This window comes from Pleurodeles waltl, chromosome 4_1 (assembly GCF_031143425.1).
Source record: "Pleurodeles waltl isolate 20211129_DDA chromosome 4_1, aPleWal1.hap1.20221129, whole genome shotgun sequence".
Classification (NCBI taxonomy): domain Eukaryota; kingdom Metazoa; phylum Chordata; class Amphibia; order Caudata; family Salamandridae; genus Pleurodeles; species Pleurodeles waltl.
Window position 1 is genome coordinate 235,606,066 of NC_090442.1, and position 21,875 is coordinate 235,627,940.

Genomic DNA, 21,875 nt, shown 5'->3' on the forward strand with positions numbered 1-21,875 from the left:
CTTATTTTATGGGGTAAGTAATGCATGCCTTGATTAGTAGTTCTTGTGTTAGTTAGATGGTATAACGAAATTTAACATATATTCAGGCAGATCCCTTTGTTTAAAGGTTTTAGAGAAACAATAAGCATGTTTGTTTGTCCACAAGTATACAATTGATCCCTACACAATTGGTAAATTTTCTAAAGGTTTTTTTAGTAATCAGTATAAGACAGTTTAATTGAGTGCTGTTAGTAAAACAAATTAAGAAAGACACTGCACAAGAAAGAATGTGACGGGTCATGTGGAAATAAGCCTTCCCGTCAGCCCCAGAAGCTGGAAGATAGGGACACACAAAACAATTTCTAATTTCCATAACCTTTACGGATTCAGGAAGCATATGAAGATATATAGTATAGCTGTGCACACATTCAGATTGGGGAGCATCTAAAAGTCTACCTGTGTGTATTTTTGTACTAGTAACAGGTTATTCTGTTTTTTTATTGGCGTGTGGGAAACACTTCCCCCAGCAGATGGACAGCTAACACCCAACCAACTACAGAAACGGCAATGGCAACTACCAAAACTACGAACACGATTTTGCAGCTTTGCTGCCCCATGCTGACTTGGATCAGATGAAGTGAATGAACTGTATCTTTGGCTGAAGAGATTAGTCCTTCTACAACTATTCTGTATTCACTACATTATCTCAAAATGTATATTGATTTTTATTCTGCATCTACCGGATGTCTAAGGCGCTATAGTGCTCTGACCATTACCCTATCTTTCAGTTTTTTCAACTTTGTGAGTAGTTTGTGTAGACTGAGTGTTTTTTCTCTTCAACTCATTGAGGTTCATCAATGCCATTCAGCCATTCGTCAGATTCAAAGTAATTTCTGGCAAAGTATGCCCAGTTGATACTGGAATACTTGGGATTCGTCTTTCTTTCCCTTCTAGATCTTTTAGGGGCAGTGAAGTCTAAACGCTCATCACCAGTGTCTTATCATTCTGGTCTTTCTTGTTCCTCCAACTCACTTCGGGCCACATGTATCATGCATTTTTGCGATCACAAACGGGCCAACGTGCTGTTTGCGATTGCAAAAATGCATTTTGGTATGTATGAATCCCAATTTGCAATTCGATAACTTGTTACCGAATTGCTAATTGGAATTGTGACTACATACCAATTCGATATTAGGAAGGGGTGTTTCAAGGGCATCCCTTCCTAATACCAAATTGCAGAGGTATGTAGGAATGTTTTGTGACCGAAATACGGTCACAAAATTCAAGTAGGTGATAACCCATTCTCAAACAGGAAGGGGTCCCCAAGGTTTAAAAGCAATCACAGACATGGTGGTCTGCTGAGCCCAGCAGGTCACCATCCCTGTGATTGTAGCCATTCACAATGGGTCCCAAATTGCGACCTACCTCATGAATATTAATGAGGTAGGTCGATTTGCGGGCCATTGAGAATCGCTAAATGAAACTCCTGGAGTTTCATACATTCAAATAGTGATTACCTAATTGAGATTCGCACAAAATCGCAATTAGGTAATCGCTATTGGGAACATTGATACATCCAGCTCCTAGTTCCTATATTGTTTCTGGTCTCCTAGTGGTTGTCAATAAACTCTTTCATCTGGTCCTAGTTCTTGGCCATCCTTATACCAGTTGTGCTTAGTTTCTCAAGGTATTTATGATTTTTGGCTCCGTTCATGCTGGTTTACTTTCAGATTCAGTATTTTCTTTGTCAATGCTGCTCTCAACAACAGGAGTACTTGTCCCAGGAAGGTTTTTTTCACCCTTTCATGAGTTTCTTCTGTCTCTGTGAATTAATAACTTTAGTCTAGAGCAGATGCCTTCAACCTGGAGGGCACGCCAACCTGGGGGACCATGGTGGTGTTCACAGAGGGGCGCTAGTGCCTCAATAAGTATTTGTAAATAAAGATGGCCTGGAAGTGCAACTCTGTTTATTTTTCACGTTTCCAGGCCATCCTTGTTCACATGAAGGTTGAAGTGCATTAAAAAGTAAGACAACTGTCATCCTTACTGCTGTGGTGGTGGCGTCAAAGACATGGCTGAGAACAACAAAATATTCTATAATTATTTTGTTGTATTTTCACATTAACAGCAACTGCATATAAAAATGCAAACACCTTGTGTACAATAAGTGCAAATTCAACTAATTAGTGGGAAATGCACTCTTTCACAATATTAAATGTCAATTGGTTGATAGACCATAGAGTCACATAAACAAATCCTGGTTAGTGCAGTGCAGAATAGTGACTTGTGTATTTATAGTTGTCTTATCCAGGTGATTGACATCTGATTTAATCAATATAAGTCAATAAGGATGCTCAATGAGGGACGACACACCAATAATGCACAAAGATTAGCTTTAATAGAATGATCAGTGAAATATATATATATTATTGGCACACTAACAGAGTAGAATGAGAATAGCAATAAAAACACCTATTTATATGTATGCAAAGAGTTTACCAATATAGCAATCTAAATATAGCTTTACTATATGGAACTACATTAATTGACTGCCTATGAAATACACATTCAGCTACAGCATCACATTGAAACATTCAAGAAAAATAGATATAAATGAACAGAATACATTTTATTACAGACACAGCGCTAGTATATTGATCAATTAGAATAAAGCAGAGAAACAAAGGCCTTTCATCCCTGGGTGGAACTTAACTTTATCCACAATGCTGGGAAACCCTCTCCCGCTTCTTCGAGTCTCTCTCCCCCTCAAGCGTCGCAGTCTAAAAACAGCAAAACTAGGGAAGCAGCGATGTGGGCGATGGCAGCTTGCACAACTCCATCCGCGAGCTTCCATTCCCCCACATGTGCTTCGGTGCTTAAATAACCTGAAGCTTGGATTCTATTCCTTTCTCACATTTTCTAGCTATGTTATCAGTACATGCCCCTTGGCTGCCCTGTTGCTCACTAGTCTCCTGGCCTTTTCTTGAACTCTCTTTCTCAGGGTTAGAGCAACCTTTGCCTGCCTCTCCCACACTTTCTGCTTCTTGCACATGCAGACTGCAGATAATTTTATCCATGCAAAGTTGGAAAACAAGCTTGAAAGCGACATTGTGAACTTTTCCTCGTATTGTTCAGGTTTCTGCATGTATCACGCTCATCAACACCGCTCAGACTAATTAATCCTTTGGGTCACAATGTCTTCTGCACCTTTCCCTACACTGATCACTAGTGCAATGAGATTCCAGCATATAGCAGAAAGCACTGTGAGTATGGAAGGCATTATTTTAAATGTGTTTTACACACAGTATAAAATAGGCTATCCCCCAACGATTCAGTCTATATAAGGGCCTCTGGAATTATGCGGCAAGAGAGCACCAAACTATGGGGGTCATTCCGACCCCGGCGGCCAAGGACCGCCGGGGTCGGCGGGAGCACAGCCAACAGGCTGGCGGTGCTCCACAGGGCATTCTGACCGCGGCGGTTTTCCGCTGCCCTCAGGAATCCTCCATGGCGGCACAGCAAGGGATTCTGACACCCCATACCGCCATCCTGTTCCTGGCAGTTCGCCCGCCAGGAACAGGATGTCGGTATGGGGTGTTGTGGGGCCCCTGGGGGCCCCCCGTAAGAGGGCCCCACAAAGAATTTCAGTGGCTGCTTTGCAGACACTGAAATTCGCGACGGGTGCAACTGCACCCGTCGCACCTTCCCACTCCGCCGGCTCCATTCGGAGCCGGCTTCCTCGTGGGAAGGGGTTTCCCGCTGGGCTGGCGGGCGGCCTTCTGGCGGTCGCCCGCCAGCCTAGCGGGAAACACAGAATCACCGCGGCGGTCTTCAGACCGCGGAGCGGTGTTCTGGCGGGGGAACTCTGGCGGGCGGCCTCTGCCGCCCGCCAGAGTTAGAATGACCCCCTATGTGTTAACTAAATTATGCAGTTTAATGTGGCACATTCTTTGCTAGTATTTCTTCATTACTTTGTAGTTTTTCACAAGGCAGTACTTTCTTGGCAAAGATTTCACCACATTAGTACCAATTGAACCAAATGCAGAAATAAGCAACTGAAAGATGACAAGTTAAACCTTGCGATGGGCCTTCCACATGTTGCATTGTTTTTAATATTTTTTTTTAACGTTTGAACTAGAAACTATTTTTCATGTTAAAACCTGCATGCAACATGTGGTGGATTATTTGGCAAAAGCGGAAAATCCATAATTATGCGAAAATGCTGCAGAATCACATAATTCCAGTAGCTCTGTATATGACAAAACAAGCGCTTTCAAAGAAACATATTAGTAATAGCCAACTTGACTGTACCTAGTGTGTGCATTTTTATAAGTCCATTAAAAGGACACTTTCCAAAACTCAGCATCCTTACATTAGCTCTCAAAAATAATACATCTTTGTCATCATGATGCTCCTTCAAGTAGCTCCATAAATTAAAGCACTTTAGATCCACTTCTTTCCATCGCCTGCAGAGATACCTCCAGGTCCCCATTAACAAATCAGGAGTGCAACTAATTATTTCCCCTTTTTTCAATAGAAAGGGGCGGACAATCTGTGGTGGGCCTCAGGCCTAGAAATTACGGCCCAGTGGAATGGGCAGAGGAATAGGTATCATTGGTGCAGGAGGTGCAGTGGCATCGGGTCCAGGTGCGTAAGTCCCAATTAAACCCCACTGTGGGTGTTATACTATATCCTTTCCTACATTAGGGCTCAGTGCATCCTTGCTGTGCCAGTGTGGTTTTCGGCATCGGACCAAAGACCTAAGAGAGAACAAAAATAGGAGAAGAGATGTCAGAGAGCTACTCATGCACCTTTGCCGAGTGGATGGAAAGAAGGACACCAGACACCATATGCTTAGGAACAAATGGAATGTATTTATAGGTACCAGTGCTTGTTGGCTGGCCAAAGAAGAAAAGCAGATGCACACAAACCCTGTGCATACAGTGGTTCCCTTCTTCCCCGAATAGTCATTGTAACAGTCATGAGGAACAAAGAAGGCACGGAGCCAAACATTTCCAAACAAAAAGAAATGCAGCAAAAGCATAAAATGGAAGGAAAACACCTGTACCACAACTCATAGTAAGGATGACACAAGAGGACTGTGAGGGGGGAGTGTCCGTTCTTGGTACCAGATGTTTGTGGTCCGAGCACAGACAAAAAGGGAGGTGGAATGTGAAAACGAAGTGAGACCTCTGGTCTCGGGTGGAATACGAGGGTGGGCAGCGGGAGCTGCTTTGGACTTTACGCTGCAGCTTGTTTTAGTGAGAGACAAGATAGCACAGTAGGTTGTGAAATTGTGGATGAGAATTAGGAATAGATACATAGTACATACATTGAGACACATATATTTTTCTCCACCAGGAAAAATCTTAATTGGTGTAAGGGTTTTAACAAGGGGCAGAGGAGTATTCCCACTTCACCAGGCAGTAGGTTTCATTAGTTAAGTAGGCAAAACGGCACTGAGGCCCAGGAGAGTGAATGGCCCACTGAATCACCATTATGAATGTCTGACTATCTTACTTTACAATAGAGACATGGGAAGCGCATTAGGGAAGAGGGCACCCTTGCTGCAAAAAGATGGGGAGCACATGGGAACGTATTTGTTCTGAAAGGAACAGACAGTCCTTTCCAAGATTGGAGTGATGGCCAGCCATGGTGGGGAAAGAGAGAGAGGGAATAGTCTGCTATTCAGGGCAGCAACTATCATCGGTGCAGAAGGTGCAGTTGCATTGGGACCTATGAGTATGAGGGTCTCACAAGATCTCAATTAATAGGAGCAGTGTTTTTTTGTTTATTTCAGTTTTTTAATGTGTTTGCTCTTTTATATGTCTGACATTCAATGTGGATTATTGGCTACTGAAAAAGGGCCCCTGAAATTATTTCATAGGCACCACCCCTGAGCTCAGCCCTACCCCTCCCACTCACCCATGCCTTTCCATAAAGTTTTGGAAGAGGGCCTGACTTCAAAACTTTTTGCGTGGGGGCGCAGAGCAAAAAAGTTTGAAGACCTCTGGTCTAGAGTCTGTAGTGCCAGTCATGACTGAAGGGTCAACACTGTTGATCTGCTCTTGCTGCTAATGGTGTTCTGCTATGGTGAGCTTAGAAGTTTCAGACTGGCCTTCCTCTTCAGATGCCTCAGAACCTCTTACCTACGTGGACTTGGGATGTTAGTAGATGTTAGCGCCATTTCTTCCTCTGCTTGTCTCACTCTATTGATATTGTGGGCATGTATCCAGTTTGGCAATCCGGCACACTTTATTTTGGCATTGGTGACCAAGATCACTTGATATCTCCAGCATTCCCCTAAGCATGACTTACTTGCAAATGTGCTTCTTCATATGCCCAGCCACCAGGGCTCAGGTCATGATATGGCGTTTTTCGTCCAGATGGAGTTTTGACGTCGACCTGGTGAGAGATAGAACATACAACATAATCCAATTCTTTGGAGTACTCAAGAATCAGATTGTTAGAGCTGGTATCCTTGGTGTGATTTCCCCTTAACATTTTGTCTTCAGACCTCCTGGCTGTGCTGACTTCGTTTTTGCTGGCCTTAGGACTCTGCATACTTTACCACTGCTGACAAGTGTCCAAATGCTTGTGCTCTTTCCCTAAAACTTGTTAACATTGGTTATCAACTTGTAACAATGTGGGTTTTGATACCGCCAGTTTATCACTGAGCTTTGGTCTGGCGGATTTGTGTCCGTGGCTGAATACTGCCGGATTGGTGTGTGTGTGTGTCATAATATGGTGAATGGATATCTGCCGCGGCGGCAGTAAGTTGGCAGCAGTCAGCATGGCGGTAAGTGTGATTTACCGCCAATGTCATAATGAGGGCCATGGTGTCTGAAGGCTAAATTGTGCAGTATGCAGCACACCACAACAATCATGCAGGCCTTCTCAAGGGAGTAGCATAGGGATCCACCTCTCAGATGGAGGCACCTGAACCTGGCCTTCAGGAGACGGAAGGTGCGTTCAAAATCTTCCAGGTATGCCCATGAGCTTCATTGTACCAATTCTTAGCCCCTGTTCTTGGATTGCTAACAGGGGTCAACAGCCAGGTCAAGTTTGGGTAGCCTGAGTCACCTGGAAGAAGTGAGAAACACACATTAGCTTTGCACAGTGGCATGGAGTATGACTCCTGTAGGCATACACTGACATACACTGGGTGGGGACTCCGGCTCACCTATAAGACACACTCTGTGCCTCTGTAGTCGTGCCATCAGCTGTGGGACGCTGCTATTCCTCAGGACAAAGGCATCATGCACAGACCCAGTGATGAGGGAGATGTACTGGTCAGCAAGGCACACCATCTGGAGACTGAGTAGAAACTCTTCCTAATCCTGTACACCTGTTCATTGGCCCTGGAGGGGGACTAAGGCAATATGGGTGCCGTCAATTGCCCCAGTCACATGTGGTATGTGTCCCATTACGTAGAATCCAGCCTTCACAGTGGGCAAATCTTCAACGTGGGGGAATGCAATGTAGCTGCATATGTGTTTGAGCAAAGCAGCCAAAACCCTTGCAAACACAACCGAGAACACTGGCCAGATTCCCAAGGTATCCATCCCAAAACTAAACTGTTCCCTGCCGTACCATAAACATCATCCTAGTACATTCTTATCAGACTAACTCCCCCATGTTATGCCTAAGCTCTTAGCAACCGCCTGTCCTGTTGTAATGATATTTGTGTTTTGAACACTGACTCCATGTTACACTATTTTGCTCTTAGCTTAGCTTGTCCACTGTCACATTTGCGGCCACCAACTACAGACTCCATTTTGTATTTAGTCTTAGCTTCACTGCCATGTTAAAACTGCAAGTATTTTTCCGTGCACAACATGTTTTCACTCATGTTTTCATTCTACGTATCTGCGTGTTCTTTCTCATCAAGAGCTAAGGTATAACATGGGGGAGTTAGTCTGATAAGAATGTACTAAGATTATGTTTATGGGAGGGACACCTTGGAAACCTGGCCAGTTTCAACGTGTTTCTTTCAAAACTGACCTGAAGTAGCTAGCATTTCTGAATAACAAGGAGCAAGTTTTTTTTTTCTAGAAATCTCCTCTCTGGCTTGTTTAAGGTATATAAGAGACCCAGGATTGACGGTGGGGAGATTCAGAGACTTCAGTCAGGATTGAGATGGCAATGCCTGACATCCAGTGAGGGTAGATCTTTCTTTCTCCTGACGGACGATCTTGGAGTCTACGGCTTGAAGCTACTGAGAGAAAGATGAAGAAGCAACTGTGCCCCATGGTGATGATTTTTTACCTTTTATTTGCTTTGCATTGTGTATAAATATATATATATATATATATATATCAAATAACAAAAAACACCGATGGAATTGCAATATATATATATATATATATGTAAATATACCATTTAATATATCACCATTTCTTTTCGATTCTCGAAAGAAAAAGCTGCACTCCAAAGTTGTTAATCCATTTCTATGCTTTAATGCAGAGCTCAATTCAGTCCCCAACTAGTATCACACCCAACGCGTTTCGGTCTTTCCGCCCTTGCTCACAGGTACCTCTCTTGACCTACATGCTTACAAAATTGCCCAACTTGTCATAATTCCAGTGTATGGAAGATTGGCGAGGAAGGGGACTGCCCCAGCCCTTCTGACAGTACATGGAGAGGGAGGTTTTGGTTCAACTGACAAAAACCCTGGTGCTAAGGTCTGGGTGGAATTCCCGAATGGCCCTCCAGAACCTGCAGAAATTATAGTCAAGTGCCCTAATAATGTCCTGCTGATCATGAAACTAGGAAAGGGAACATGGGAGCACATCCCGTCTGGCAAATGTTATTTGCTGGAAGATCATACTTGTTTCTTTTACAGATCGTACTACAGCTTGCCTCTGACCACGTGTGCTGTGTGGTCTCCCTTCGGGCTTGTGTGTGTGGGGTCGGGAGGGACCCAACACCCCCAGCTTCAACCTGATTAATCGATCACTTTGTGCAACACCCCTGCTGCTTTTGAAGGGCAACACATATGGATCCATTTGGCGCAAGCTGTGCTTCACAGATCAAAGTCCTTCATGGGAATAATGCAGAGTACCATGGATGTCCTATCAACCTGTTTGATTGCAATTTTAATGGAACTAGCTACATGGCTTGTTATCACCTGGTGACTGCTGCCAGTGATAAGTTGCCAGTTGGCTTTTCTTGCATGGGAACCTCACTTTTACCTACATTCCAGCAAACATTACAGGTGGACTGTGTACCTTTACATGATTAGGACTTATGATGTTTCCATCTAACTCTACACAAACTTGTAATCCTAGAGACACTATTTAATTAAGTAAAGACTGTGATTCAGATATTCAGGGCCATATGTACGAACACTTTTTCCCATAGACACAGAATGGGAAAAAACCTTTGCTACATCTGGCCCTCAGTTATTATCCAAATCAGAACATATAAGTTTAAGTCTTTTTATTGTAGGTGTGCCTGGTTTAGCTGTTCATAATACCTGAATGATCAATAAGTTAGCATGCCTAATTGTTCAAAATATTATTCACACTTCTATTGCTTTATAGTGATTGCTCTTATCATTTCATTATGTTGCTGTGTACAATGCATACCTAATTTGGTTGTAATGTTTGATTTTAGGACTATTGGGTATATGACTCATTGGTCAAAAGGGTGGCGTGTAATGGTATTTGTATTTTGACCACTGACTCCTAGCAGCACACAGTCACATTAGTGACTACTAGCTTCATTTTGCCTATTGACTTTATTTTAGCATTAGCCACTGCCATGTTAAAGCTGTGAGTATTTTTCCATGTGCACGTTATGCAATGTGCTTTTTGCTCATGTTTTTATTCTGCATATCTGCGTGTTCTTTCTCACCAAGGGCTTAGGAAGATAAGAATGTGCTAAGATAATGTTTATGGTACAGCAGTGAATGGTTTTGTTTTGAGAGAGGGCACCTTGGGATCTTGGCCATTTCCAACATGTTCCTTTCAAAACTGACCTGAAGTAGCCACCATTTTTGAATAACCAATTGCGAAGCAAAGGGGTGGTGTTCTAGAAATCTCCTCTCTGGCTTGTTTAAGGTATATAAGAGACCCAGGTTTGGCAGTGGGTAGATTTAGAAACCTCAGTCAAGAATGCCTGACATCTCCCGTGAGGATAAATCAGATCTCTCTTTCTCTTGACAGTCAATCTGGGGTCTGCTGCTTGAAGTGCTGGGAGAAAGATTAAGGAACAACTGTGCCCCATGGTGATGAATTTTTACTAATTATTTGCTTTGCATTGTGTATGAATATATATATATATATAAATATAAGTATCTGCATCTTTGCATGTATATATTTACTGCTTATAGATTGAAGGTTCTTTGTACATGTTTTGCTGCGCACATTTTGCACGTGCACTTTCAGTTGTACTGACTTTCCTTTATGAGCCTCGCAGAGTGATTTATTAAATGTATTTCCTAGACTAAGAGTTGTATTCCAGAGATTCTTTTCACTGTGTGTGTATTTCAGCTCTGTCATTAGTGAAGCAAAACACCCGAATGCAGGGACAGGTGGAAGTGACCTCACTCCACCGGTGTTAGATGCCATGGCGGAAGGCGGTCTGCACCACCGAGCAATTCCTCATTGGAGTACAGGAACCAATGATGATCAACGCCGGTGGTGACCGTGTTCACGGCTGCGGACGTGACCACCATTTTCTTCCTACTAGTTCACTTAATTCCTGACTTTCCACTGGACTACGTCTCCACTGCGTGTACTACTGTGACCTGTGTCTGGTAGCTGCCATGGCCCGTGCTACAGGGGAAAGGGCCCCAGCCTTCACGTCGGAGGAGTTGGAGAGGGTCGTGGATGGGGTCCTACCCCTGTATGGGCAGTTGTATGGGCCTCCAGAGCAACAGGTGAGTACATCATGGGTAAGTTGAATGCGACGTGTCTGCATGTAGATGTATGTGTATGCTGGCAGTGTGTCATTTGGGGGGTATGGCTGCAGGCAGTGTGAATGAAGAGGTACGGGTCATGTGTGTGCTTGATGAGGGGCAAATGCTGTATGTAGGCCATATTCTTTGAAAGTAAAATTCTTAACATCTATTCTAGTTTCAACTCGGACAAGGAGCAGGTGAACTCTCCTCCCTGGACAGCTATGCCATTGCTCCCTGTGGTGGCTTCAATGGGGCTCCAGATAAGCCATGTCTACTTTTTAGGTTTAAAACGCCATCTCAAGAGGTTATTTGCAAGCTGCTTCTGGAATGCAAATCAGGTTCCCCATTGGATCCTTGTCCCCCCGCCATCCTTCAACTAGTACCGGAGTTGGTGGCATCCATGCTGGTCCCCATTTTTCAGGAGGTCCTTACGACTAGCCTATATCCTAAGGCATGGAAAGAAACCATCATTATTCCCTTAAAAAAGAAGGAAATGGGTAAACCTGATGATCTGACTAATTTACACCCAATAGCTCTGCTCCCCTATGTGGCCAAAATTCTGGAAAAATATATTAATAAAGAACTGGTCGATTTCCTGTTAGCCTCAGGGGGCCTAGACAGCTCGCAACACGGTTTTCGGAAATCCCATAGTACCGAATCAGCTCTCATAGCCTCATCTGATACCTTACGCAGATTGGTTGATGAGGGTCAGGGGGTCCTTCTGGTTCTATTAGACCTGTCGGCAGCATTTGACACCATTGCCCCACACATCCTGCTAGAACGTTTACATCAGGCAGGCATTAGAGATCAAGCTCTCAAGCTGATTGAATCCTTTCTATCTGATAGATGGGCCACAGTCAGCAGTGGTGATTTTAGGATCCCTGCCTACCTCCTGCCGTGCGGGGTCCCTCAGGGCTCTACTCTCAGCCCGACGCTATTTAACATGTACGTGGCACCGCTAGCAGAGCTAATCCGTTCTTTCGGTTTTATCCCAACCTCCTATGCAGATGATACCCAGATTATCATCCTGATTAACAAAGACATGGAGGAAGTGGCGATCCGCTTTAATGCCTGCATGATAGCGGTGAACAGCTGGATGAAGGCCAATTGGCTAAAATTGAATTGCGAAAAAACGGAGATCCTGTGCTTTGGGATCAAGAGGGAATACTGGTCTTCCATTTGGTGGCCCAAAGAGTGTGGCACTCTTCCCGTGCCAGGGTCTACCTCCAGGAACTTAGGACTACTGTTCGACGATCAACTGTCCTTTAAACCCCAGGTTAATCAGATAATTAAAACCTGCATGTGGACTCTGAAGAAATTAAAGAAAGTTTTTCCTTTTATCCCACAACCTTGCAGAACTACTGGTATTTTGGCTCTGGTTATTTCCAGATTAGACTACGGGAATGCGCTTCTGCTCAACCTGGATAAAGGATAGCTAAATAAACTACAGTTGATGCAGAACACCGCTGCTAGGCTTCTATTGAAGCTGCCTTGCGCGGCCTCTGCTAAGAAGTGCCTCAAAAATCTACACTGGCTTCCGGTGATCCAACGGATCTCTTTCAAGGCCCTCTGCATTACTCACAAGGCCGTCCATGGGATTGGGCCTAAGGCATTGACCACTAAGCTGCAATGGTATAGACCTAAAAGGTTGTTGCGATCTGCCACCGCCTATCGAATTCAAACTCCCCGTACCAAAAAGGCAAAGTGGGGCGACAGAGCTTTTACTATTGCAGCTGCTAAAGTCTGGAACTCACTTCCACTGGAACTAAGGAAAGAACATAATTATCTGACATTCAGGAGACTGTTTAAGACCTGGCTCTTCCCGCGATAAGATTTGGAGTCTCCCCTTTAGCAGACATAGCCTCACCCCAGTTTGCGGTTCGATGCCCTCGGGCCGGAATGCACTTTATAAATACTCAATACATACATACATATGTGTGACAGGCTGGATTGTATGGTTCATGGTGTCCCTCTGTCTGTATTTCCTCTGCAGGTCAGCACCCATCAGAAGAAGGGCTGTGGCGTGCCATCGTCAAGGACGTGCGGACCCTGGGGGTCCATAGCCACAGGAAGCGGTGGGAGGACCTGAGATGCTGGGCCTGGAAGACCATGGAGACCCAGCTGGGTTTGGCCTCCCAATGAGGGAGGGATGCCTGTCGGAGCCTGACCCCCCCTAATGGCCCGCATACCGGCAGTGGCCTACCCAGAGCTGGGTGGGCGCTTCAGGGCAGCACAGCAGCCACAAGGATGTGAGTACAGTGTGTGTGACATTCATCATGTGTTGCCTGGTATGGGATTTGGGTGAAGGGTTCTAGTCAGTGGGTGCTCCAACATTGGCAGTTTAGACATTGCTGCGTGGTACAGCTTAGGTATGTTGGGTTGTATGCATATTTTTTATTGCGTGGTAGCTGTCTTTCCATGGCAGACACGGCTTAGTTGGTCCCAGTGGGTGTGCAGATGGTAGTGTTTGGCTCCTACGTTCTGTAGTACCTAGCCAATGGTATGCCAGTGTGGTCCATACTGCCCATTTGTAGTCCCAGTGAGTGATAGTGATGTGTATGCCACCTGTGCTGTTGGTGCTGTCTTTGACCCTGTGCACATTTTCCTTCTCCCCTCCACTCCTTTTGTCATCCTGTCCATGTGTGCATTAGCATCATCTGGCGAAGGAGCAGGGACACCGGCGAGTGAGGGAGCTGCAGTCCACGGGACCCTGGAGTCAGAGTCCACTGACGCAGAGGGTACCAGTGGGTTGGAGGGCGAGGGGAGCACCACGGGAAGACAGGAGCTGATACAACTGACTCTGATTCCAACTCCAATGGGAACTCTCTGGTGGTAGCAGACACCTCTTCGACCCCCCCAGCAAGTTCATCTTTCGCCACACCCGTACCAGCACCGCCCTCCCAGTAGCCCCCCACCAAGCTACACGTGCCCGCTCACCCAGGAGGGTGGGCATCTCCTTTGGCCCAGGCACCTCAGGCCCTGCCCCAGTCAGCCCTGCTGCTCTCAGTGAGGAGGCTATTGACCTCCTGAGATCCATCTCTGTAGGGCAGTCAACCATAGTGAATGCCATCCAGGGGCTGGCATCCCAGATGCAGCAATGCAATGCCCTCCTGGAGGGCATTCACGGTGGCTTGGCAGCCCTACAGAGATCGTTTCAGGCTCGCTCCGGCCTCCTCTCTGACGGCAGCCAATGTCCCTGTTTCTTCTGTCCCCCCTCCAACTACCTCTTCCCAGTCCATGTCTCCTCTCCCCAACCCATCCTACGCACACATTCTGACAAGCATGCACCCAAAACAACAGACAAGACTCGTACAGACAAGCACAGGCAGCACACTTCAGTCCACAAGTACACACACAACCAACACACAGATGCACACACAACATCAGTCAATGCCCCCACTGTCCCCCCTCCTCCTCCCTCACAGTCACATCAGCACTCTCACCTGCATGCACAGCATCCAGAGCCCCAGATCCTGCCCCCTGCATACCATTGCCCACAGTCACTACAACAGCAACCCCGCAGACATGCACCCGACACACCACAGGCACAGTCACCACCACCACCATCACCACCTCATGCAGCACATCCATCTCACTTGCAGACACCTCCACAACATCCATCTACATGGCCTGTTTGACCTCCCCCACCTTGTCTGCCCCCCTCCAAAGACACATCAACACTCCCACTCAGACCCCCAACAGCCATCCACCTCACACACGCACAGTCCATGCACCTGTACCCAAGTCCAGCACACCTCCTCCTCCTACAACCACTCTCTTTACCTCTACTCCCATACCTCCTCCCACAACCCGCTCCATTGGTCCTAAGAAGCTTTTCCTTTCCTGCCTTGACCTCTTCCCTCCCCCTCCTCCTCGCCCGTAAGAGAAAAGTCCCACCCCCCATCCCAGTACCTCCAGCACAAAATCAAGCCCTGTTCCTCTCCCTGAGACTTCAGCTGCCACTAAGAGGCACAAGAGTGGAACTCCAGCCCCCCCGCCCCAAGCCCACTCCTCTGCCCCCTAAACAGAAGGGCCAGGACCTGCCCCCTCCCAAACCCAAGCCCAAGGACCCCCCCTGTGAAAAATAACACCTCCCCCCACACCATCCCCTGCTCCTTGAGGTGCCTGCCTACCGTTACCATGATGCCCCTGCCCAGTGGAGTGACTGGGCTGTCAGGAGTCAAGTTGGGCCTTGGATTTTGCCCTGTGGCATTGTGCTTCACTTGGACTGGCCCATGGCCCTAACTGTAAATATTTGCATTTCCAACCTTGAGTTCGCTATACCCAACGTATTACAGTTTGTTGGACCAAAGTTATGTGTCCTGGCATTCTTTCCTTCTGGATTATGTTGGTGTGGGATTTCTCTGCAGATGGTTCTGGGTGTGTGGTATGTGTGTATGATGTGCGTTGTGCATGTGTGTGTCACTGTCCCCTCCCTCCCCTGTGTGCTAGGCGGCTGTACTCACCGTCATCGTCTTTGTGGGCGGCGGTGCTCCTGGACTGCCATCGAATGGTACAGCATTGGGAAAACTTCCTGTTCTGGTACCATGGTGGCCGCTGACTCCTCTGTGTCCCTGGAGGTGATTGTCTCCTTGGATATGATGTGTTTCCGCCAGGCTTTTGGTGGCGTTGCTAACGCCCCGGAAATCCTGGCGGTCTGCTATGTCATAATATGGTGGGTGGTTCCTTGTCTTCCGCCTGCCTGGAGATTGCTACAGCCGGGTTTAGTGGTCGTACCGCACTTGTGGTTGGGGTGGTACATTGTCTGTCTATGGGAGGGATCACCGCCATGGTCATGGCAGTACTGCCGCCATTGTCGGCATGGCGGTCAGCTGACCGCCAATGTCATAATGACCACCAAAGTTGTTAAGCTTGTGTTAAGTTAGTTGTTAAGTTAGTGTAAGCTTGGGTTCTCATAAGCTCTACAATTTAGGAAAACAGATCCCACAGTTCAAGCAACCTAAACCTTTAGGTCTCACTATTGATCAACATATGTCTGATGTTTTAAAAGAGAGTGGAAGGATCTTGACTAGATTTCCTTTCCTAGGTTTATGTCTCATTTTTAACCTTTGGATGAAGCAGATAAATCTATACCGGAAGCTTACAGTAGACTTGTTGGACACTAGTCTGGTTGGCAAAACCTCTATGGCGGAAAAGAGCATTAGTAATGATCAGACAGAATAAAAGATGGACTCTGCATTAAAGAAATCTTATGCAGGTACTAATGTAGCATTAAGGGCAGGATAATGTTGCTCAGTCTCTACTTTTTAAGTGTCTTCAACGATGTTCAGGATGGTTTGGAATGCTCGTATCTTCTCAAGGCTATAGAGAATAAAGTGTAAATGCTGTCTGATATTTGCTTTGACACTGTGTAAGCCTTTGTACATTTTTTTTTTTTTAAAGATCTCTATCTTGGTTACAAAGGATACATTTGACCAAAGGACTGAGTATCCAAGACAATATAAGAACATTGTAACAGCTCTAACAATCAAAACATATCAGATTTTCCCAATGACCCCCCCACCCCACCTAGCTCTTGCGCATTTCCATTCAGGTAGCAGAGTACACATCAGTACAAGAACATATCACAAACAATAGCATCCCAACCTCATGGCCTGTCCGTAAAATACAGTCACATTCGTTAGGATTCCCTGGAGACTCACATTGTTTTCTTCCCTACGCAAGGTAGTGGGGTGTCTTGCTCCTCAGAGACTGGCCTTATAGGTCTGAAGGTTGAGAGGATTAACTTCAGAGGAAAGGGGTGCCACAGCATTCAACTGAGATTATTGAGGGTTCCAGAGGCTCCTCCATGTTTCAATCTTACTCTAAACCCTGGAAGAAATTTGATATTGGGTGTGCTTCCAACCCTGGGCCGCATTTGGGCTTTTAGGGAGCCTTGGTTCAGTTACGGCACTGGTTATGATCTGGTGGTCAGGCTTTGAAAGGGTTTTTCCATTTCTAGACCTGTGAGTTGATCTTCAGCACCTCCCTAGGTTTTGCCCTTAGTGCTTAAGGCTCTGCAGGAAGTTCCTTTTGAGCCCCTTCTTTCAGTTGATTTAAAATACGTGTCTTGGGGAGCATGGCTTGCTAATGCCGATGATGGCCGCACCTTAAAAGCTCTCCGGACGCCGTTACTGGGAAAACCCCGAAAATCCACCCTTTATCCTGCCAGGAGGGAGTAAAAATATGCAAGGATGGCCAAGCGGACCCGTAGATCAGTCCCGGATCCGGGGGCGCAATGGAGGTGGTCGTCACCGTGGAGACCCGGCGACGGGCCGAGACGCGGAGCGGCCTTCCAGCTGGGAGGACCACAGAGTCCGGAGGACAGCCCTGTGGCCGACAGCGGTGAGAGGGCGTTGCACTATATCAGGCCATGAGGAGGACCCAGGAGGGGAGGGGAGAGAAAAAGGGCCTCCGGGGGCCGAGTGTGAAGGGAAGGCGGCGGGGCCCAGAGAGGTTTCCCATCTTGGCCTGGCCACCCCTCCCCCGAACACCCTGAAGCAAGCCTCGTGGGCCCCGGGAGGCCAGAGAACAACAGCAGCACCCAGAACGGGCAGGCAACAAGAGAGGAGAACCCTACAAGAGGACCACGAAGGCCACAGAGGCGGAGGTCAGTGTGCAGGCATGTGGAAGAGGCAAACGGCATTAGAGGACGAAGCAGGACCACAGAGGCCCTGGGCGCTGAGATAGCCCAGAGGAAGCAGGCCGTAACACAGATGGGGCCCCAGTGAGATGGACGGGATGTGGACGGGTGGTCAAGAGGCGATGAGAGATGGGGGGTGGGGCGGGGGAGCCACAGGGAAGATACCTTGGGGACACCAGTAACTACACATGCATTCGGTGGTTCCTCCCCAGTGAAGAATGGTGAAGCCTGAGCCCTGGAGCATCACCCGAGGCCTTTCCTGGGGTCAATAACAACTGTATAATGAATATGGTCAGGGGCCGAGGCTGGCGGCCCCAGCAATCGCACACTATCACCAAATATGCAATCCCACAAATGGCAGCAACAGAGGTGGCCCCTGGGCCGGGGCCTGCCTGCCCGGACCCACCGTCACAAACGGAGCCCACACTGAGAGACATCATGATGGCCACTCAGAGTGTGAAGAACACCTTGGAGCCGAAAGTAGACACAGTAACGCTGGAAGTAAACCTCATCAGACGGATCACAAAAAAGTCACAGAGAAATTGACTGTGGCTGAGTCTCAAATCTTTGGCCTACAGTTGGTCACGAAATGCCTAGAGGAACAAGTGCAAACTCTCACAAAACAAACTACGGTCCTCCATGCAAATCTCGAGGATCAGGAAGAAAGAGCGAGACGGAACAACATCCACATAGTGGAGTTGCCCGAGGGGACCAGGGGCCACAGCGTCGATCTGTTTGTGGAGGACTTAATCACGAATTAGCTGCAGCTGAAGAGACTTTCAAAATTCTTGTTCAGTAGAAAGAGCACACAGGGCACCGATTCCCATGCCACCCCCGGGGGCCTCTCCAAGAATGCTCATAGCCCGTATATTCAATTATAGGGATCGAGATGCAATATTGCAAGCAGCTCGCACACATGAAGAGCTTCGCATTGAGAATGTAACAGTATGCATCTTCCCGGACTGCACTCTACAAGTGCAGAAACAACGGAAATGCTTTGATGAGGGCATACGTGCCCTGCACGACAAAGAGTTGAAATACATGATGCTGTTTCCTGCAAAATTAAAGGTGATAAAAGAGGGGAAGACATGGCTGTTTAGCACACTGGAAGAAGAGTGGGACTGGTTCGAGAGCTGGAGAGCGAAAGGGAAGAAAAAAGGGACATGCAGAGTCTCGCCGGACCAGCGGCGGCGTCGAGGCAGCCACCGGATGTCGGGCGAGTGTAGCTGCTTAAGAAGTACAAACACTGCAACAGAAACATGACATTGGACAGGACCCAGAAGATGACACCTGGAAGGTTTCAACGAACATTCAGGCCCGACCATTGGCATGAATGAGAACTACTGATGGACAGTAAGATTTGGGGGGACATTGAACTAAGATAAAGTCAGTTATCCGGACAACACTGCGCGATGGATATGACACGCCCACATATGTTTGTACTGTTAGGATGACAGGCTCTCTGTGAATTGGGGAGATGGGTGGCTGACAACTCAAAAAGCAAAGCAGCAGGGTGGGAGGAAGTTAGCGGGAAATTTGAACAGTCCTTTGTTAAATGCTACAGTTTGTCGAGATATGTTGATTATGGCTCAGGTAACATATGGGAAGACGAGGCTACGCAGGGCATGGCGCAGCATCACATCCAGGCCCTGTTCCGAGGGAGCAATAAACAGACCGCTCCCAGTAGGACCACACAGCTTATCATATGGCAGTAACACGTAGCTTGCATATTTGGTCCTGGAATGTAAACGGTCTGGGAAATAAGATAAAACATATGTTAATCCTCCAATGTCCTAGGAAACATTCCCCAGACTTGGTGCTGCTCCAGCAGACACATCTCCGAGGCACGGTATGCAAGGCCCTGGACAGATTTGGGTATAAATTAATTGCGCATGCAGGGTACACAAGTGGCTCTAGAGGAGTGGGGATACTGGTTAAGAAGCTGACCCCCTTTGTGACTCGGGGCACATGGCACGACACTCTTGAGAGGTATGGATTGCTGTCAGGTGTGTGGGAGGGAGAGGTTATGAACGTGGGGTTGGTGTATGTTCCCCCCCGCCTGCACTCGCCGATGTTTCCCGAGCTGAGTGCGACATTACTGGGTCTTCCTCACAGGACCTTGATCTTGGAGGGAGATATGAATGCCATTATGGACCCAGCAATGGACAAGCTCTCGGAGGCCGAGGAGGGGGCGACACGAGGGTGCTGAGCACATTTGAGGATGCCCTGGGACCGGTGGACATTTGGGGGCACACAACACACATGTCCGAGGATACACCCACTTCTCACCCCCCACACAATAGCTACTCTCCCATAGACTACCTGTTTACGAGCCACGGGGATATTCATACATTTCCAGGACACTAGTATCATACCCCAGGGAGTCTCAGACCACTCCCCAGTTGTGGTGACATTGCGGAGTATGGTGCGGACTACGTCCCTGCCCCCCAGAATAAGCACATGGTATCTCAAAGATCCAGACATTAGGGAGGCACTAAAGATCGGGGCTGAACTTTAGTTTAAGGAAAACATTGGATCTGTGTCCTCAGCAAGCATTGTATGGGAAGCATTCAAAACGGTTATAAGGGGACAGGCGCAGGCTATAATAGGGGGGAAAAGAAATGAATCGACTTTACAATGTCAGGAGCTGGAGCGAGAAATACTATTGTTGGAGACGACAGCGCAGGCAGACCAAGACAGTAGGCTTGGACACCTAATGCACCTAAAACAGACGGAACGAAAGGGACTTGCTGGAGAGAGCAGCCTGCAGCCATGCTTTGGCAGGACAGCGGCACCTGTACGATGTTGGTGACAAGGCCAACAAATTATTGGTGAGGCTAGAAAGGAGACTGTGAGAGATCATGGGTGCTAGAAATAGAGGATGAAGAGGGGATGCTCTGGCGAGACAGTCCGTCTATCGCCAACATATTTGCTAAATACTATGAGGGATTGTATCAATCAGTCACCCACATGGGAGAGACTGAATGTACGGAACTCCTGAGCGATATCTAGTTAAACCAACTGGGGGAAGAATTGCGGGAGGCGGTAGAGGGCGATTTAACGGTGGAGGAGATAACAAAGGCAATGCAGGGGCTACAATCCGGGAAAGCAATGGGCCCTAGCGGGCTGCCCATAGAGATGTATAAGGCCTTGGCCTCAGTGATGGCACCGCATTTGCGGGCCATGTTTCAAACAGCACTGCGATATGGGATCCTCCCGGAGGACCAACGTATGGCTACCATAGTGGTGATACATAAGAAGGAGAAACCACAAACCAGATGCAACTGGTATAGACCAATCTTCCTCCTGAATGCAGAAACCAAGATCTTGGCAAAGGTGTTGGCAAATAGGCTTCAGGCAGTAATAGCATCCCTGGTTCACCATGACCAATCAGGCTTCATATCCCGGGGGGGAACGAGACTCAACCTTAGGAGACTCTACAGAGTGCTATATATGGCAAGCACCCCTCTTTGTGAAGCAGCAGTCCTCATGGCGCTCGACGCCACAATGGCCTTTGACAGCATTGAATGGCCATATCTCTTTGCCACACTCAGGAAAATCAGATTTGGACAGAAGATTAGCAACTGGATACGCCTTCTCTACTGGTCACCACTAGCACAAGTGAGGGTGAACAGCACGGTCTCCTGGGTAGTCCCCTTGCACAGGGGGACATCACAGGGCTGCCCCCTCTCACCCATGACATTCGCCCTTGCAATGGAGTCCCTGGCGGCTTGGATCAGCCAAGACCCCGGGGTGTGGAGGTTGGGAGGAGCGCATTTCGCTCTACGCTGACGACATCTTGCTGTATCTTACAAGGCCAGCCTGATCAGTGGATAGGTTGTTGCACATCTTCCAAATATTTGGTGACTATTCTTGATATCGCATAAATTGGTCCAAATCTGTACTTTTCCCACTAACAGAGGGTTTGCTGCACTTATCATGGCCCATTGAGATTTCTGTGACGCAGGATAGCTTCAAATACCTAGGGATGCATTTTACAAGGGACCGCCAGAACTTTCTGGACACAAATCTCATCCCACAGATAGAGCGGCTTAAATCAGATGTCTCGCACTGGAGATCCTTACCGCTATCATTGGTGGGCAAAGCGTCCTTATTCAAAATGATGTCCCTCCCCCTCCTACTATATGCCCTCCAAAATACACCATACCAGATCCCGCAGGTGCTGTTACGGCAAATAGACCAGGGGCTTAGGCTTCTCCTATGCGATGGGGGAACCCAACACATTGCATTGAGTAAGCTACAAAGGGGGTCTTTGAGGGGGGATAGCGCTCCCAGATATCTCCAAGTACTACTGGGCCTCACATCCGGCAGTAATAAATGAATAGG

The 21,875-nt window shown here is 47.3% G+C and overlaps 1 long non-coding RNA gene across 2 annotated transcripts in view; it reads right to left on the reverse strand.

Moving 5' to 3' along the window:
* Positions 1-2,365: 2,365 nt before the first annotated feature.
* The window catches only part of LOC138287618 (uncharacterized), a 62,486-nt gene continuing 42,976 nt past the window's right edge, over positions 2,366-21,875 (reverse strand). The window contains exon 3 of one of the 2 annotated variants that reach the window (XR_011202248.1): positions 2,366-4,739. This is a non-coding gene — a long non-coding RNA (uncharacterized lncRNA). Of the gene's footprint in view, positions 6,385-21,875 lie in introns of both variants that reach the window. The other variant, XR_011202249.1, reaches the window with a different exon arrangement.